The sequence below is a fragment of the Passer domesticus genome, chromosome 3 (assembly GCF_036417665.1).
Source record: "Passer domesticus isolate bPasDom1 chromosome 3, bPasDom1.hap1, whole genome shotgun sequence".
Classification (NCBI taxonomy): Eukaryota; Metazoa; Chordata; class Aves; order Passeriformes; family Passeridae; genus Passer; species Passer domesticus.
The window spans coordinates 71,794,041-71,810,426 of record NC_087476.1 but is presented as its reverse complement, the minus strand read 5'-3'; the positions used below and the strand labels follow the sequence as shown (position 1 = coordinate 71,810,426).

The 16,386-nt window shown below is 43.2% G+C and overlaps 1 long non-coding RNA gene across 3 annotated transcripts in view; it reads left to right on the top strand.

Annotated features, from left to right (window-relative positions):
* The window catches only part of LOC135298149 (uncharacterized), an 88,465-nt gene extending 80,465 nt beyond the window's left edge, over nt 1–8,000 (top strand). For all 3 annotated transcript variants that reach the window (XR_010360143.1, XR_010360142.1, XR_010360141.1), the window contains exons 4-6: nt 4,135–4,242; nt 4,898–5,016; nt 6,860–8,000. This is a non-coding gene — a long non-coding RNA (uncharacterized LOC135298149). The remainder of the gene's footprint in view (nt 1–4,134; nt 4,243–4,897; nt 5,017–6,859) is intronic.
* Nucleotides 8,001–16,386: the final 8,386 nt, after the last annotated feature.

Here is a 16,386-nt window from a genome sequence, read left to right as displayed (position 1 = left end):
TATCATTTGGTAGTTTCTGAATGGGCTTTGGCCAAGCAATTCTGGGTGTAGAAATCAGTATTTTTAGTTATGTAGCACAGACATTGTGGTATTTGCATTCTTTGGATCCTTTCATCCTGAGGTATAACTATTGAATCTCTATTAATTGCAGTTGAAATAAGCACAAGAATACCATTACTTTCAGTAAGGTCAAGGCTGGGTCCATTACAGACAGAGATCCATTAAGCTCTTTATATGCTGGCCAGGCCTTAGAAAATTGGCCTGCTGTTCTTGTTGTTCATTCCTTCTGGCTGCTGTTAATCAATTAATATTGAAATTGTAGAGTCAAATGGAGACTGGATATTAATATAGAGTGTGCACTGTTTCCCTGCAGGAATTCATGTAAAAGCTGTCATTAGCATCATGCATATACATGAGTCCAACAGAAAGCTACTAATTTATGTATTCATCCAAGCAGGCTCAGTAAGTGCTTTACCATCAACAGTCTTGCTGCACTTGAAATTAAATATGTGTGTCAAGGTTAGCACTTCCTGGGCTGAAAAACTGAACCAGAAGAATATTAACAGATGTTGGCAAAATGTGTGTGTGGGAGGAGAAGATCACACCTGAGTCTAGTCAGTACTGAGCAGTATTTGCAGCCTGGAGCTAATAATCTAGAAAAAACCCCACTTTTAAAGAGTGCAGACAAAGTTTGTGTTCTTTGATGATGCCTTTCCCCTCTCAGTATGCCCAAATGGACTTTCTGACACAGTATTTAAACACTGACTGTGTTAGCTCTGACCTGGGGCACCCAGGAACCTGACAGGACTCTTGCAGCAAAACAAAGCCTTCTAAAGAAATGTCTCTGGCTGATGCAGAATTGCATGTTTTCTTCTTGCTGCAGCCCATTACCTGGGGATAAGACAACAATTTCTGCTCCCTATCCCTGAGACAATCCTCCAGTTAGAAGCAGAAGTGTCGAAACTGTGTTCAAGGCAGCTCGTTTAAGTTGGCTTTAGTTTCCAAAGACATATTTTCTTTTTAAAACATAATCATTAGCTGTTGCACCAGATTATTAACAGAATAGGTAACGGATGTTCCTATTCAGGAAAATGCAAACTTTAAACTCTTTTGGAGAAAAGAGCTTACTCTGGTCAGAAATCAAATTTCCAGCTGTAAAAGAGAAACCTCTGTCCAGAAGTGCATGCGGGACTTACCAAGTGGCAGAAATCCACTATGATCCCATATGGCAGACCCCTTGCTGTCTGAAGGACTGTGCAGAAGAATCAGGGAAACAAGCAGTCACATTTGTAAAAGGTCCAAGGAGGGAAAATGCTATGTAAGAGCTGGGAATTGGCAAACACAACTCTTGTTTAAGAAAATAAAATAAAATAGACTAATAAGACAATCTGGGAAGCAATATGGCCAGTGAGTTGGACATTTGTTCTGGGGAAAACACTTGGAAGCCATTTCAATGGATATAAGAGAAGGGTGACCAAACTCCAGCTAGATTAGAGGAAGCCAGCACAGACTGAGGCACAGAAGGATTGTGTCATGCTTAACTACTCTTCAGGAATCCTTTGAAGATACCACTGCTATGACAGATAAGGGCAATTTAGTGGGTAGCAGAATATTTTGATTTTCCAGAAGCATTTGACAGTTTTCCATACAGTAGATTAATGGCTTTTGTACAAAGACATTAAAGGGAAGATAAAACAGTGACTGGAATGGAAAAAGAGCTTAAAAATGGAAAAAGAGCTTAAAAATAGGAGACAAAGGTTGGCAGAGGATGGAAGGAAGCATTTCTGACTGTTTCTAAAACTGACATCACTTCTATTTATAGTGGACCCAATGATATTTATGTTGAAGTGAGTGGTAGTTTGCCACTGAGATCAGATTTGCAGGAAGACAATGAAAATGGGTGGTGGCCTGCTTTGATCTGTGTACCTGTTCAGAACAGTCTAAAATGGGATGGTAAATCATCTTACTGTATAAGCTGCAACCAGAAAGCCTCTGGAAGTGCTGCTGCCTTCACTTGGAGGGTCTGGCACAGGGGTGAGTTCCCCCAGTCAAACTTGTGCAGAGGGAACTGAGCAAGCAGCACGGCCTGCAGCCAGGCAGAGTGAATATTGCAATCCAAACCATTGCCTTACTCATTGGGCCAAAATTATTTCTCTGAAAAGTGCTATAGGAAGGCCTGGAAGCAGGGCTGAAGCATCCTGAAGAAGCAAAGGTACTTTCCATAATCACAGACTCATAGAATAGAATCACAGGGTAAGCTGAGTTGGAAGGGACCCTCAAGGATCATTGAGTCCATCTCCCAGCCCTGAGCAGGACGTCACCAAGAGTCACATCACATGCCTGAGAACATTGTCCAAACACTTGAACTCTGTCAGGCTGGTGCTGTGACCACTTCCCTGTGGAGCCTGTTCCAGTGCCCAAACACCCTCTGGGTGAAGAACCTTTTTCTAATATCCAGCCTAAACCTCCCCTGACACAGCTTCAGGCCATCCTCTCATGTCCTGTCACTGGGCACCGGATAGAAGAGATCAGTGCCTGCCCCTCCTCTTCCCCTCACAAGGAAGCTGTAACTGCAACGAGGTCTCACCTCAGCCTCCTCTTCTCCAGGCTGAACACACCAAGTGCCCTCTGCTGCTCCTCACAGAGCTTCCCATCTATTCTTAATGCTGCAGGCTTGTGCAGCAGTATCCTTAGTGTGCACCTGCAGCAGGATTAGGCCTCCTCCCTCTTGGGAGCTTTGAGCCCTAAGGGTGAGCAAAGTGCCAGTGGGAACTGGTGGAGGTCCAACAGATCAGAAGAAGTTTAGGAGACAGCCTGTGAGCTGCAGTTCCCCAAAACACTGCACATATTGTTCAGCAATGGTAAATGTCTCAAGTCATTTCAGTCCTAGACTCAGAATGATAGGACAGCCTCCAGTCACCTGTCATTAAACCACAGCCTGCTCATCACAGGAAGAACAGGGGTTATCCCTCAGTGGAATCCTCTGGTAGCTGCACTCTGCAATGCCTACAGGTGATGAAGGGTGAAGGAAGGGCAGAGGAAACATGAGGTCCTGGCTCCATTGGCTTCAAAACTTAGGGTTATCTCAAAGGAAACAGGATGATTTGAAGTGTCTAAACTCTTCCCTAGGCACTGCAGACAACTCTTTGTATGTGTCACTGTCCCCATGTCAAGCTCCAGGAGTTGCTCCTGTTGGTGTGCATTGGCAGTGGGAGTTACAAGAGGCTTCATGAACAAGCATCTGAAGACAGGGAAAGCCACAACCAGAAGAAGCTTGTGCCAAAATTACCACCTCATGAAGGTTTTCTGCTCGCCCTACTCTCACTAAAACTAGGGTGGGTCAGGCTTGATGCCTCTGAAGTTGTTGGATGGGTCAATAAAGTCAAACCCTATGAATTCAAAATTGGTATTTGTCTTCAAGGTCAGTAGAGTCATGTTATTTGTTCAGCAGAAGGACATGCAGATTTTCCCACTTTTCTAGATGGATGTGGACTCTAGAGTCATGTGCTACCTCCCTCTTAGGTGGAAGTATCTTTCATATAACCTGACACTCTTCTTCTTGGAGGTTGTTTTCTTGGTCAGACCCACAGACCTAGGCCTATATGAGCGATCTTAAAGGTGTTCAACTCATCTCCACTGAGTATGTCCAAGTTTACTGTTGCATTCAATATATTTACATTTGCACTCAAGTTATGGTAATTTTTAGACACAGGACACATCAGACAGTATATCACTGAACAGTTTTTTTCCTCCACAAGCTTTCAGTATCTCTCAGTCCTAAAAGAAGCAGTCTGTAAAATAGAAAAGCTTTTAGATAACTTTGCCTGAATACTTTCTATCTCCTTTCAGTTTTGCCTGTAGCACTTTATCCTGGCTTTCAGAGTGGGGATAAAAATACAGGAAAAAATATATCATGTTCAAATGCCTGTGGGGAAAACAAACAGCATTTGAAACATGTTGTTTTAAAATATAACTTCCTACCTGTAGTCTTTGTTTTTTCTGGAAGTGTCTAGAATCCTTGATAGCACTTGAGTTCTTAAAAACTCTTAAAAAACTTATTCAATGAAAATAAATCAAGATAAGGAATACATATGGTAACAATACCCTCTCCTGCTTGGTTTCAATTTGTTCCAGCTGTTTGCACGATGGGGAATTGCAAGGCCAGGAACACTGTGTTCATGACCGTGTTACTGGAAGTGGCAGACAGACCACTTGGGCAGCTCACTACCTCCGTGTGAGCAGGTAAGGTAACAGAGAAGTCAGCATTCACCTTGTGGCAATCAAAAGAGTTACTTCGGTGTAACATGGGAAAATCCAGCTCCTCCAACTCCTTGAGGGCGCCACAAGAAAAGGTCATGATCAGCAAACAAAAAGAAAATAATATCTGGGTGTTCAAAGTCTGCCTGAAGTTTGATTTCTCTGCCAGAAAACCCAACACTAAAGTTTAAGATAACATTTAGAGGGAAACAGATGTATTCGGGTTGTTCATCTGAAATAACTCCTCATACCTCAAAGCCTAGCTTTGTAAAACCTTTTTCTGACTTGAACATATAATGTGGTCACTCCTTACAGCAGTAATCATTAGTGATGCGCAGACAACCATCCCAAGGGAGACATACTTTATAGTCCTGCTTGTAACTGGCAGTAAAAAAGCTGTGTAAGTGTATGAGCTTAAATACACCATGTTAAATTCCTTATTAAATAATGGTGTTAAATTCTTAGCACTTTCTCTTGTTGCTAGATCTCTACAAAATGTCCTATCCCTTCCCTCAGTGACACTATCCAAAACAGAAACATCACCTGCTGTGTAATGCATAGAAATATAAGGGCTGCAGCTTAAATAAATGGCTGAGGATATGACTGTGCTCATTCCTTTCCTTATTTCTCTGTATCCCAGTTGTCATGGAAGGAGAGGAGTGTGTGTGGCACTCAAATGTACCGGCAGCTTTCATCAGTGGAGCAGAATGTTTGGCCCCCGAGGTTATCACCTGCTGATGTCTTTCTGGGATTGCCCAGGTATGAAAAATCGTATTTAAACATACCTTTAACAACCCCACCCATTGCCCTGTGTTTCCTATCTCAGAAGTCCTTCAGGCTGTAATAAAGTTAAAACCAGGGTTAACTCTGCTGAAATTAATTGTTAGATTAGCAGAAGCAAGGCCTAAGGTGAAGCAATTTTTGTTTTACAAAACCAGGACTCAGCACACAACTAACATCACAGCCTGTGGCGGAATGGCAGCAGAGGCCAGGGTTCAATGGAATCAGCTCCAGAACAGCCAACAATAGCCCTGAAATTCAGGGCTGGCACCTGAATTTCTCCCTTGCTCCTGCAAAGTGAGGAAATCCTGTTTCCAAAGCCCCTCTACCCAATATCCCCATTGCTGCATCACTCATCTGGGAGAGTGTGTGTGTGTGTGTGTGTGCAGCTGCTGCTGCTGAATCCCCCTTGGAGAGGGTCTTTGTGCTCTAATTGCAACTTGTTTTCCCAGGATGCCTGGGCAGAATAGTGGCAGCTGTGATGGGGAAGCAGATATAATGGCAAATTTGGGGCGCTGAGCTCTTGTGGCCAGTGATACTACAAGGACAGCAGGACATGAAGGCCTATCCCTGGTGTTGCCAGTGAGCACACGAGGACAGTGTGTTACTTTCCCTCCTTGCTGCCCTTTTCTACCTGCTGTACTGTAGCTACCCAGCCTAATCCATGTGATCTTCCAGGCTGATGTTGTCCTTCCCAAGGTCTTTGCATTATACATGCAACAAGAGGCATTTTTGCAATATGGCACTGCTGTGGTTTGGATGCTTCATTGGATCCTCAGGATTTTTAGTCCCTCTCTTGGCCTAAGTGCTGCATTCACACTTGTAAAATAAATTTGAAAAAAGTATTGCAAACACTGAAGGCTGGCATTGTAAACTTCCTGCAAATTTCTCATGGTAGAACAAATAAATTATATAAATATTTGAATATGATCAAAGTAGAAAGGCTGTGATTTTTTTATCAACCACTGAGCACTTAGAGTTTGTGGAACCTTGTGGCTGAGGGCTGGGGTGCAAGAGTGGGTGTGCAGTGTTGGTGGCACCAGAGGAATCCTTACACAAGCTTCACATGGAAAAACTGAGATCAGGTGTACTGTGCAGGGAAATCTGCACTCCCTACATGTTTTTAGGTTTTTGCACAAAAATTTAGGATAATGAACAAAGGTTTTAGGGGGACTATAACCACAAGTCCCATGCCTGGTCTGCTGTTTCATGTACATAAAACACAGTGGGTAATGGCCTAAAGAGACCTGGCCAATCCTCTAAGCTAAATCTCTAGTTCCAGGTAAAAATAACATTTGTCAGATCTAAGTAACAGAAGAACTTACAGGGACTGGAAATAATGCCTCTTATTGCTGTGTTGTAAGGGACTCTTGATAGGTGAACACAAGAATAGGACACACGGCATCCAGCTGGGCTCCCTGCCCATAGTGTGAGTGCTCACTAACGCAGTCTCAGGGTCACCAAGACAGTCTCAGGGCTCACCAGTTCTTGTTAACACTGTCTCAGTGCTCACTAAGAGTCTCTGAGAGAAGCTGTGATGGCATGCTCTGAGCAGCACAATTAGAGGCATCACCTAAGAGAGGCCTGCATAAACTCTGCTGCAGCTGCAGGACAGTCCCTCCTCCCCATGCCCTCTGTGCTCAAGGCACAGATCAATGTAAATCAAGACAGTCCTCAGCCAGGGAAGCAAGGGTCTCCCAAACAAACACTTGCCCTTTTATTTGTTTGTGTGGCCATATTTGTTGGATCTCTTCCTTACCAATTGCTGTCTGAAGTTCAAGAGACACTGTTTGTTTTTTATCTTTGCTTTTTCTCTCTGCAGCTGTGAACTATGGTAAACATGATAAAATGATGACATAACATCTGGGGCTAGGTCTTATGGAAAACCAGCATTTTTCCTCATTCCTGTAGGAGACAGCAAAAGTGCATGGTCCTTCTTCATATGAGCTACTGCAGTCTGAGAGCATCATCTTGAGCAGTCTCTGTCCTCACGGGGCAATTGCCTTTCCTGGAATGCTGCCGCTTACATCCCACAGCACCAGCATACACATGCTGTAAAGAAACAAGGTATGAAAATATTTTGAAAGCTGGCCAGGAACGATGGCCAAGAGCTGTGGGGAGGAGAAAGCTTTGAACACTGCTGTAACTGAAGCAAGGTTTCCACCTTCTCAGAGGAAGGGGGTCTTGGAGCTGCCTGGTGAAGGGAACAGGCACTCAGTGGTGCACAGCAGCACTCGGCAAGCAGCCCTGCCCTGTTCCTCGCACCCAGTGGTTTCCAGAGCTGCCTTATTATCTCATTTCAAGAGTAAAATCTGATTAGATTTAAAAAACAATCAGTAAAATTGAAAACATTCAGATTTTCCATGTGCAGGAGAGCAAACCCTTGGTTTCAAGTGTTACTATATGGAGAATACAACTGCAGCTGGCTGGGATTTCCCCTCCCACCAGGACAGGAGCAGGCTCTGGACCTTCCCTGGAGCTTGCCTGGGCACTGCTGCAGGAAGCCTGCATTCATGGACACATTTTGTCCGCAGTGACCATGAGGTTGGCAGTGACCCATCACAACTCCTCAGCTGAAGGCTTTTGGCCATGCTCTTGTGTTACTGAAGTCAGCAAGAACAATGCAACCGATTCAAGCAGGAACAGAATTTGGCCTGACAGAAGCAAACAGAAAGGCTGAGACAATGAGCCCTCTCAATTGCTCAGAAATAATTTTCCAGCTGATGAGCATAAAACTGTATTTACAGAAAAGGCCAAGCTGATTTTCCATAACTCTTTTGCAAGGCAGCCCTCTTTTCTCTGCTTGTCTTATAAAAGCAGAGAAGCCAGAATTCACAGCACTCTTAATATTAAATAAATCAACAGATTGGAGGCATCTTTCCAAATAGACAACTGTGTTTATTAGTACAAAATACTAGTAAAAGCACTCTGTAATGAAGATTTCCTCATTTCTTTGTTTTATGTTTATTATAGCCACTCCTCTGTTGCAACAAATAAAACTGACATGAGGATTATTAGAGTCAAAGACAGACTTAGTTTTTTTTTTTTTTTTTTTAATGTGCTTGGGGTAACTAACACAACAGACAGCAATGTAGCAGGAACTGCAAAGGGAGTAGTTGTTTTAGTTGTTTCATGTTACAAGGCAGACCAACACAAATTTATGTGGGTAGTTTCCTGGGAACTGATCCAAAAAGAACCTTAGAAATCATCATCCCCAGCTCCACAATGCTGAAGTTTCACTGTCTATTCCCAGGGCATAATCTCCAGCCTTAAATTAGGTTCTTAGCACGGACAGAAACAGGATGAGAAGTGAGATGCCACAACTCAATACTGAGCACTGCAAATGTTCAGCCTTAATGGAAATGAGCCCCCAAAAGTTTCTATTTAGGCACTGAAAATAGAAAACACAGATTAGCAAACACTTAAAATATATATGAATAAATGTTTATAAATTGTTTTCTCATCAAGAGATGCTGATCAACCTTGTACTTCTGGAAAAGTGATCAGGGGGAGTATGAGGAATATATTCTGTAGAACTTTCTGACATCAATAAAGGGCTAAAGTATATAAGCCTTTTCCAGAGTTTTAGTAATCAGCTCAGGTTAACAGCTTGAAGCAAAATAACCCATCTGGTTGTTATTCTGTGGTAAATACCCTGGGGCAGCATGTATTGGTTTGTTAGTAAGCAGTGGAAGTACAGAATCAGAAGGCTGATTTTAAAAATTCCACATTCTGATTAATTGGAGTATTTTGTTAATTACACACTACATGAAAATATGAGTTTGAATATAGGCAAAGGCCCCCCACAACATACATTTATCCTCTGCAAGAAATAAAGCATGAAGAACTGAGCCAATACTGAACCTCAGCCGTGTTTGCATACTGCAGTGCTGCCAAAGACAATCGTGTGAAAATCTGCAAGACTCACATTCGTCCCCGGTGTTATTCAGCTCATTCTGGTGGAGATACAACTGGGATAAGTTAGTCTCAATAGGGATGTCTTGCTTGTCAAGAGCAAAATCAGTGTACTGTTCATGGGACAAGAGTAGATACCAGCCTGCAGCACAGGAGTTGGTAATGATCTGTTTCTTCCATGTGAAAGTGCAAACCATTCCCAACAACTGGCTGACCCACACAGCTTCATATCCAGCTGTAGGGTGGTTTCCAGCCTTAACACTATCTGGCTACATTTCCCCACTTGCAAAACAAGAATAGGGACTTAAGTGGCCAACCAGGAATACAAGAATGGGGCAAGAGTGGTGATATTCCCCTGAATACATGAAGAATTGTGTTTCCTGGGCTGTTGGGGTCCACTTCGGCTAGCTATAGACCCTTGCCCACACGATACTTCATAGACAAAGGCAAAAGATTAGAGAAGCACTCTCCTCCACGTGGGAAACGTTGTCCTTTATTTCAAGACACACATCAGGCAGACAAACCCATGGGAGAAAGAGAGCGTTCCCTGGCAGCAGGGAGCTTTTATACCCCCCGGGATGGGGACAGAGGGAGAGGTCCACAGCCAATGGGACACCAGCGAGGAGTGGCTAGAGGAGGGGTAACCCAGGGGAGAGACCACCAGGGGGTACCGGGACAAGTGAGGGAAAGACCTTGTGATGGGGAAATGGGGTAACAAACCACATGATATAACATAAGCTATACAGTGTAATACAAAACTATTCTGTGCAAATTCCCAATCACCCAGTGCAAGAGAACAACTAAACTGGTGCACCACAGCACCTTCCCTTTTTCTGTTAAAAAAAATTTAAACGAAAAGCATTGGACAATCTCTATTACTAATTATGGATTTGTCCATCACTCCTGATTTGCGGGCCTGTCAGTCTGCTTCAGGTCCACCAACTCTGTGTGGTTGACTTCTGACGTAGTGGAGACTACTGGTGCACCACAACAAATACACATTTCCTTCCTCTCTGTGCATTTGTGGTTGTATTTCTCCCAATAATACTTGTCTTTGCATTTCACAGTCTTTGGCAGATTATAAAGGAAAGCAAATCCTTTGTGCAAGCACATCTCTTCTGGTGCTTTCTCCTTTCAGAGACTGCCATGTTCCTGCCTTATGGTCCCAGCTCCCTAGCAACATATGCAAGATGCCAGTTTTATCCCTCCTCCAGGTTTCATGGATTTAAGCTCTTGATCCCACACATGTACATGCATTTGACTGCCTGATCTTTCTGCACAGTCCGAACAACACATGTCTGTTGATTCCATGGAACAGCTGATGAACCACCAGGGACAAAGCCTCAGAGCTTCTTTGAATAGGTACATCCTCACAGTTCCTTCAATGCTTGGATAATTTACTTGGATAATTTAAAGCTTATGCTTTGCACACCTATGCTGGCAGATGCTTCCAGCCTTGAAGTCATCCACCCCAAATTCCTGCTGTAGCACAGATAAATTGGTCTATGAATTTCTAATGCACCTGTCATGCAGCATGGAGATACCATGACATTTGTGTCAGTAGGAGACATCAAACCTTTCCAATGTGTCTCTGTTGTGTTCTGCACTGGGACAAGCTAGCAAATGTCAGAGCTAGGACTAGGGCCATGGTGTAGTTTCAAGCATGTATTGCTTGTAGGGGGGCATTCTGCAGGGTACTCAGTTAATTTGACTTGGTGCTGTAGCAGTCCCTGGCAGAGAAGCAGCAGGAGCAGTAAGGCTTATCTGAAGGGAAGTCAGATATTACATGGCCCAACAGGCTGGGTTTCTCAGAAAATGTGTTGTTGTTTAGTTGATTGCCATCTTGGAGAGAGAGTGAGTGCAAAAAAAGGACAGAAGTGTGTGGGAAAGAAAACGGGGTTGATATCAGACATTTGGTATGAGAGCTAGCTCTGTGCTTGACTAACTTCATCTGTGTGCTGCTGGGAGTTTGAGTAAAGCTGACATAGATTTGAATGAAGAAGTTTGGACAAGTGAAGTGCAAAAGAAATATAGGCTGAATTTCAAGACCTAATGTTCAAGTGTGAGGGAATTTTCTTTTAAATAAAGATGTCAAAAAAACCCAAAATGTCTTATTTTTTCCAGTGTCTCTGTGCAGTCAGACAATATACTAAGGAAGGTGCTGTCTCTCCCCCTGCCCTGTTTATGCCCATAAGCACCCCAGAGTCAAATCTCAGGGAGAAGTGAGTCCATGCACATGCATTGCAGATGCTTATGGTCACACAACAGGGCCAAGCAGATGGGCAAAGAGGCTGGGGCTTCACTGGATAAAGCCTGGGCCAGCTCACCCAGAAGTGAACTGATCCATGCTGCCTTGCACTGGGCCACAGCCTCTGTGATCTCTGTTTGCAGCATAAAACAGACTCAGCCCAAGGAATTCAGATCACTGTCACCTAAAGCAAGATACTGTCCAAAGAGCACATCCTCCTCTACCAGGAGCTCTGCTTCTACATGCAGCATCGGGTCTGAAATCAAAGATGGATCTTAACACAAGGAGGCAGGTGCCAGCTCTAGATGTCTGTGCCACTCAGGCAATTAACTGACAAATATAAACCAGATCTCCACATTTCAAAGCTCATTTGCATTGCTCCTGAGACAGCCTGTCGGAAAAAGATGCAATTAGGTTCAAGCCGACAAGATTTATGCATGGGGAAGGGGGGAAAGAGAATAAAAAGCAAATCTGTTGAACACCCTAGGAGAGTGGCAGCACTGGCATGAGCATCCTTTTCAGGAGAGCAGTCAGCGGGGCTATAGCAGCCAGGAGAGAGGCACCGGGCTGCTTCCCTCCACCTCCAAAGTCATCAGGGAGGGGATGCTCGCAGCGATGAGCCTTGGTGGGAGGCTGCTGCTGGCAGTTCAGCTGCTACATCACCAGCCCAAGCTGCCATCCGCCCTCGGCTGCATGAGCCAGGCTGCGTGCACAGCTCAACTGATCCTCTGCCCCTTGCAGAGTTCAGCTTCTGCTCATCATGGCTGACGAACGTAGGCATGAGGATCCTGAAGATGTAGCCCTCCAGATAACATTCCTGCTCTAAATAGGAAGGTTGTCATACCAGGACCACGTGCAAGCTCAGCAGCCATCACAATAAATGAACCTGCAGATCAGACATCTGAGATATACCTCCCTCACGTTTGCTTAACTAGCTTATACAGGAAGGCACCAAAATCTTTAAGGCTCTCTTCCCTCAAAAATGGCATACCTCTTCTTTAAGAGTAAAATCACCACAGGAAAATCAGCTGTTTAGCATTCCACACTAAGACTTGGAGTTATTGTGAGATTCATACTTGAGAAAAGAAAAAATAAAGCTTTGCCTTGAATACACACTTAAATCTGCTCTGTGGTAAAAAGATTGAAATAATTACGTTATTAAAATGTTTAAATGGTAGTTGGAGATTGCTCAATTGGCAGGGAAAAACACATTCCCTCTTCCCAGTTTTTTTCTTTTGGCACCACTCTGACAGAAGCTAATGGTGTCTGAGCAGCTCACTTCTGAGTCTGGTCCTTTATTTGCCACTGGGCAGACATTTCAGCATGCTGTTAATAATAAGCACTCCTGTTTTCACTCTCTGGGCAGGATGGAACTGGGGCAGCCCTGGAACTCTGCCCTGCTGCCACAGGCAAGCCCAAAGCTAGACCATACAGCTATTTTTTAACCCAGGTTGGCAAAGCTGCCAAGAGTCCTCTTGAACAACTGAGTCTCGATGGACAATATATTTGCATGTGAGTTAGCAGCAGACAAAGAGAAGTGATCACTCTTGCCTTTGTGGTGCTGGCTCCACTCAACAGTGGTTGCATGGCCTAGGGCTTGCAGCCTAGACTGTGAGCTGTTGATTCCTAGCCATCTCGTCCATGACACTCACAACTTTCTAAATCTTTCTTACATCCTCTTTATTGCTACCTTTTTAAGGCTTAACAGCTGTAACCAACCCAGTCATTCCTTGTAAGAACACCTTTGGCTGTGGTGTTTGCAGCCAGGGACCCAGAGCTGCGCAGAGGTGAGCTGGGACCCCCATCCCTGGCAGCAGCACTGGGGCTCTTGTTTCATGCTCTCTTCATTTCCCAGTAAGTCTCAGTATTTAAATGGCCTGTGATTGTCTCTTGGGTGGAGGTGCTCTTTCCATGGACCTGTCTGCTCAGAGCCCATCACCACACACACAGCTGGGGGTTGTCCTCCCCTCCATACACACCACCTCACACAGTGACATGAACGGTTTCACTCACAATCTAGACAATTTATCTACAAGAATTTAATTTGCTTTTTTATTGCAAACCACTTTCACCAGATCCTCTTGCAATTCCTAACAGTCTGCCTTCATTTAATACCCTGAACAACTTGGTACTGCAGACAAATGCTAACTCAAGGGTCCCTTCCCTCTCCAGATGACTTGTGAACACATCAAAGAACACAGACTTGGCACAGATTATTAGCACAGGTAAAAGACCTGCACAACTCCTTTGATGACTTCCCTCCCTTGAGAAAAATGACCATTTACTTTCATTTGTCATTTTCTATCATTTAGCCAACTATTTGGATTGATGAGGATCCTACCTCTTGTTCCCTGGTTACTTAGTTTTCAAAAAATCATTATGAGATGACTGTAGGAAAACCAAAGAGACAATGTCACTGGCATCACACATTAACTAATCTCACCAAAATGCCCTGAGAGGCTTGTTAGGCAAAACTTCCTTCTCAGAAGCCACGTTGAACCCTTATCACTTGCCTGGTTTTGTTCAGATGTCCACTAACATTATCCTGTACCACAGTCTGGGCTAATCTGCCTGGCACAAATGTAAGTTGTCATTCTCTAGATTCCTCCACACTCTTCAGCCCTTTTACATGTGATTACAGCTACATTCTCCTCCCTCCAGTCTTTAAATGCCAGTCAAAGAGTGCTAATTTTTACCTAATTTTTGAATAAAATTCTGTGTTAGATTTCATTTAATATTAATAACCTTTATTTAATTTCAGACTTCTGATTCTACAGTTAAGATTTTTCAGGATGGAGAGGAGACTTATACAGGTGTGGGATTTCAGGAAGGCCTCAGTTTTACCCAGGAGCATGAATTAATTATCAATTCACATGGTAAGCATACATATGGCTTATTTGCCTAGCCACACAAGTTGTTAGGCATCCAATTTGCATACAGCAGGACTTTGCTTGCACAGATGCTGTCAAGCATGAGCTAACACATTCATTTACTGAAAAATCCATCTTGCTATATTTCATTGTTAAGTACAGAGTGCCTTATGCATAGTTTATATCTTGTACTTTCTCTTTATTTATATCTCTTGTCCTCACTACTCTATTTCTTTTTTCCCAGAAAGAATTCTGTGTTTGGAATGATTATGTTGATGACATGATGACAAGTCTTGAAAGTAAAATTGACTCATCCCCACTGGAACCAGTGAAATATTTGACAGAGATTTCAATGATGCCAGAATTTCAACCAGATCTGCTCATTATTCCTGCTAGTAGTAAGAATTGTAAAATATCTTCCCTTCCATCCATGCTCCAAGGATAAGTGCTGCCAGCTCTGGAGAGTTCCTGGGGATCAGGGAAGGAGGCCTGAGCTAATGCTGAAAGTAATGGCAAAAACTCACTCAAAGGTGACAGAACTGGTATACAAAATCCAGGGACAAAAGAAAGAAGCTTTGAAACTCGATGAGGTCTTTGGGCAAAAGTGTAGCAAACTCAGGAAGTACTTCATGGCTGCTGGTGAACTCAGTAGACTGATGAGAAAGCCAAAATCAGCACTACTGAAATATCAGTGCTTATAGATTGGATGGATCTCGACATAACTTTGAGGAAGGTCCTGTTCTAAAAAGGACAAGATTGTGATGTGACAGATGTAGATAGAGGTCATATCTGTGTTCTCAGTAATGTCCGTGGGAGAAAGGTTCTCCAGACATAAGATTCCAACAAGTACTAGAAAATATCTGAGCAACCTGTAAAATACTCTTGGTAGTATTGGAGGGAGAGTAGAAACAAACAACAACAATAACAAAAATTATCCTCTGCCTTTATGTACTTTCTACCAACTATTTCTGTCAATAACTTTGATTTTTTTGCATGACCAGTACAGCAAGACTTTGCTGGATATTGTGTACTGCAAATCAGACAGAATGTGAGATGTCTGACAGAAATCTCAGAGATTGCTAGACATCTCTGACAACCCAAGCCACCATTCACTCAGATTTGGTCAACAGTGAAGTAGTGCTGAAGAAATCCAGCCTTGATGGGTTTCTTTCCTCCCTCCTTTGAGATCTAGAATTATTTTTTTTAAGCATAGAAAATTTATTTTTTCCAGTTCAGTTAGATGAACTAGATACTTGGTCTCTTATGTTTGCCTTTAGGTGGAATTTTGTGCTAAGTTTGACTAGGAAGAGGAAGCATTTCAAAGCAGGAAGATCAAAGAAAAGGGTCCATAACTGTGGCTTTCTGTATTGATCAGTTGCCAAAAATTAACATGGAGAAATCAGAGCTAAATGCCCAAGTGCCAGTTTATGACTTCTATGAGAAGTTAGGTGTCCACTTAAGTTCCCTCATTAAAAATAAAGACCCAAGATTCCCAAAACAAATTTCCTTTATATGTGTCCCAGACAAGCAAATAAAGGGAAGCATGTGGGATATTGTGAAATAACTCTGATGTTCTGCATAAGAGTGAGTTTCTTTTTATTAGCTATTCTTCATGCAAGCTGTTGCCTTTCAGGCACCTCACCTCAGACATTCCTGGCAGGCATGGCTCACAGTGCTAGCCTCTGATTTATTCATGACATCCACTTCATAATAGCAGAATTATTTTCCATGGGGAATTGTCATGCTTTTGGAGATGGGACAGAGGGCTCTGAAATTTTACCTTAGGTTTCCTGTCACTGCCCAGCAGTGGGCTGCAGTCCAGTCATGTCATCCCAAAAAGAACTGCATGCTCATTGTAACATCCAAAGCAAATTTATCTTGGATACCACTCCATAGTTATCAATCAAATTGATCTGAATAAAAGTCTGCTCCCATATTTCCATGAATATGGTCAGTTAAAATAATTTCTTACAGTTTGATTAATTCTAAGCTTTCTTTCCATGTGAATTCACAGTTAATTAAGTGGTAATGTGTCCTTCTGCAGTCTCCTTTGGGAAGAATTGAGAGCTGTGGGCTGGTGGAGAAGAGGCAGCTGTGACATTAAGATTCTACCTTCTATATAACCAGCGTGAAAACAGGCCCAACACGCTGAACAAGCTCAAAAATTGGACCAGATTCATTCAGGGAAAAGGGGGAGATGCAGACAACTTTTCTGGGCTGGCTTTGACCCAAACAGGCAGCTGAAAGAAGGACATGAGCATGAGCAGAGAGCATCTCCTGCTAGTGCCTCTGCCTCTCCTAAGAGTTCATCCAGCT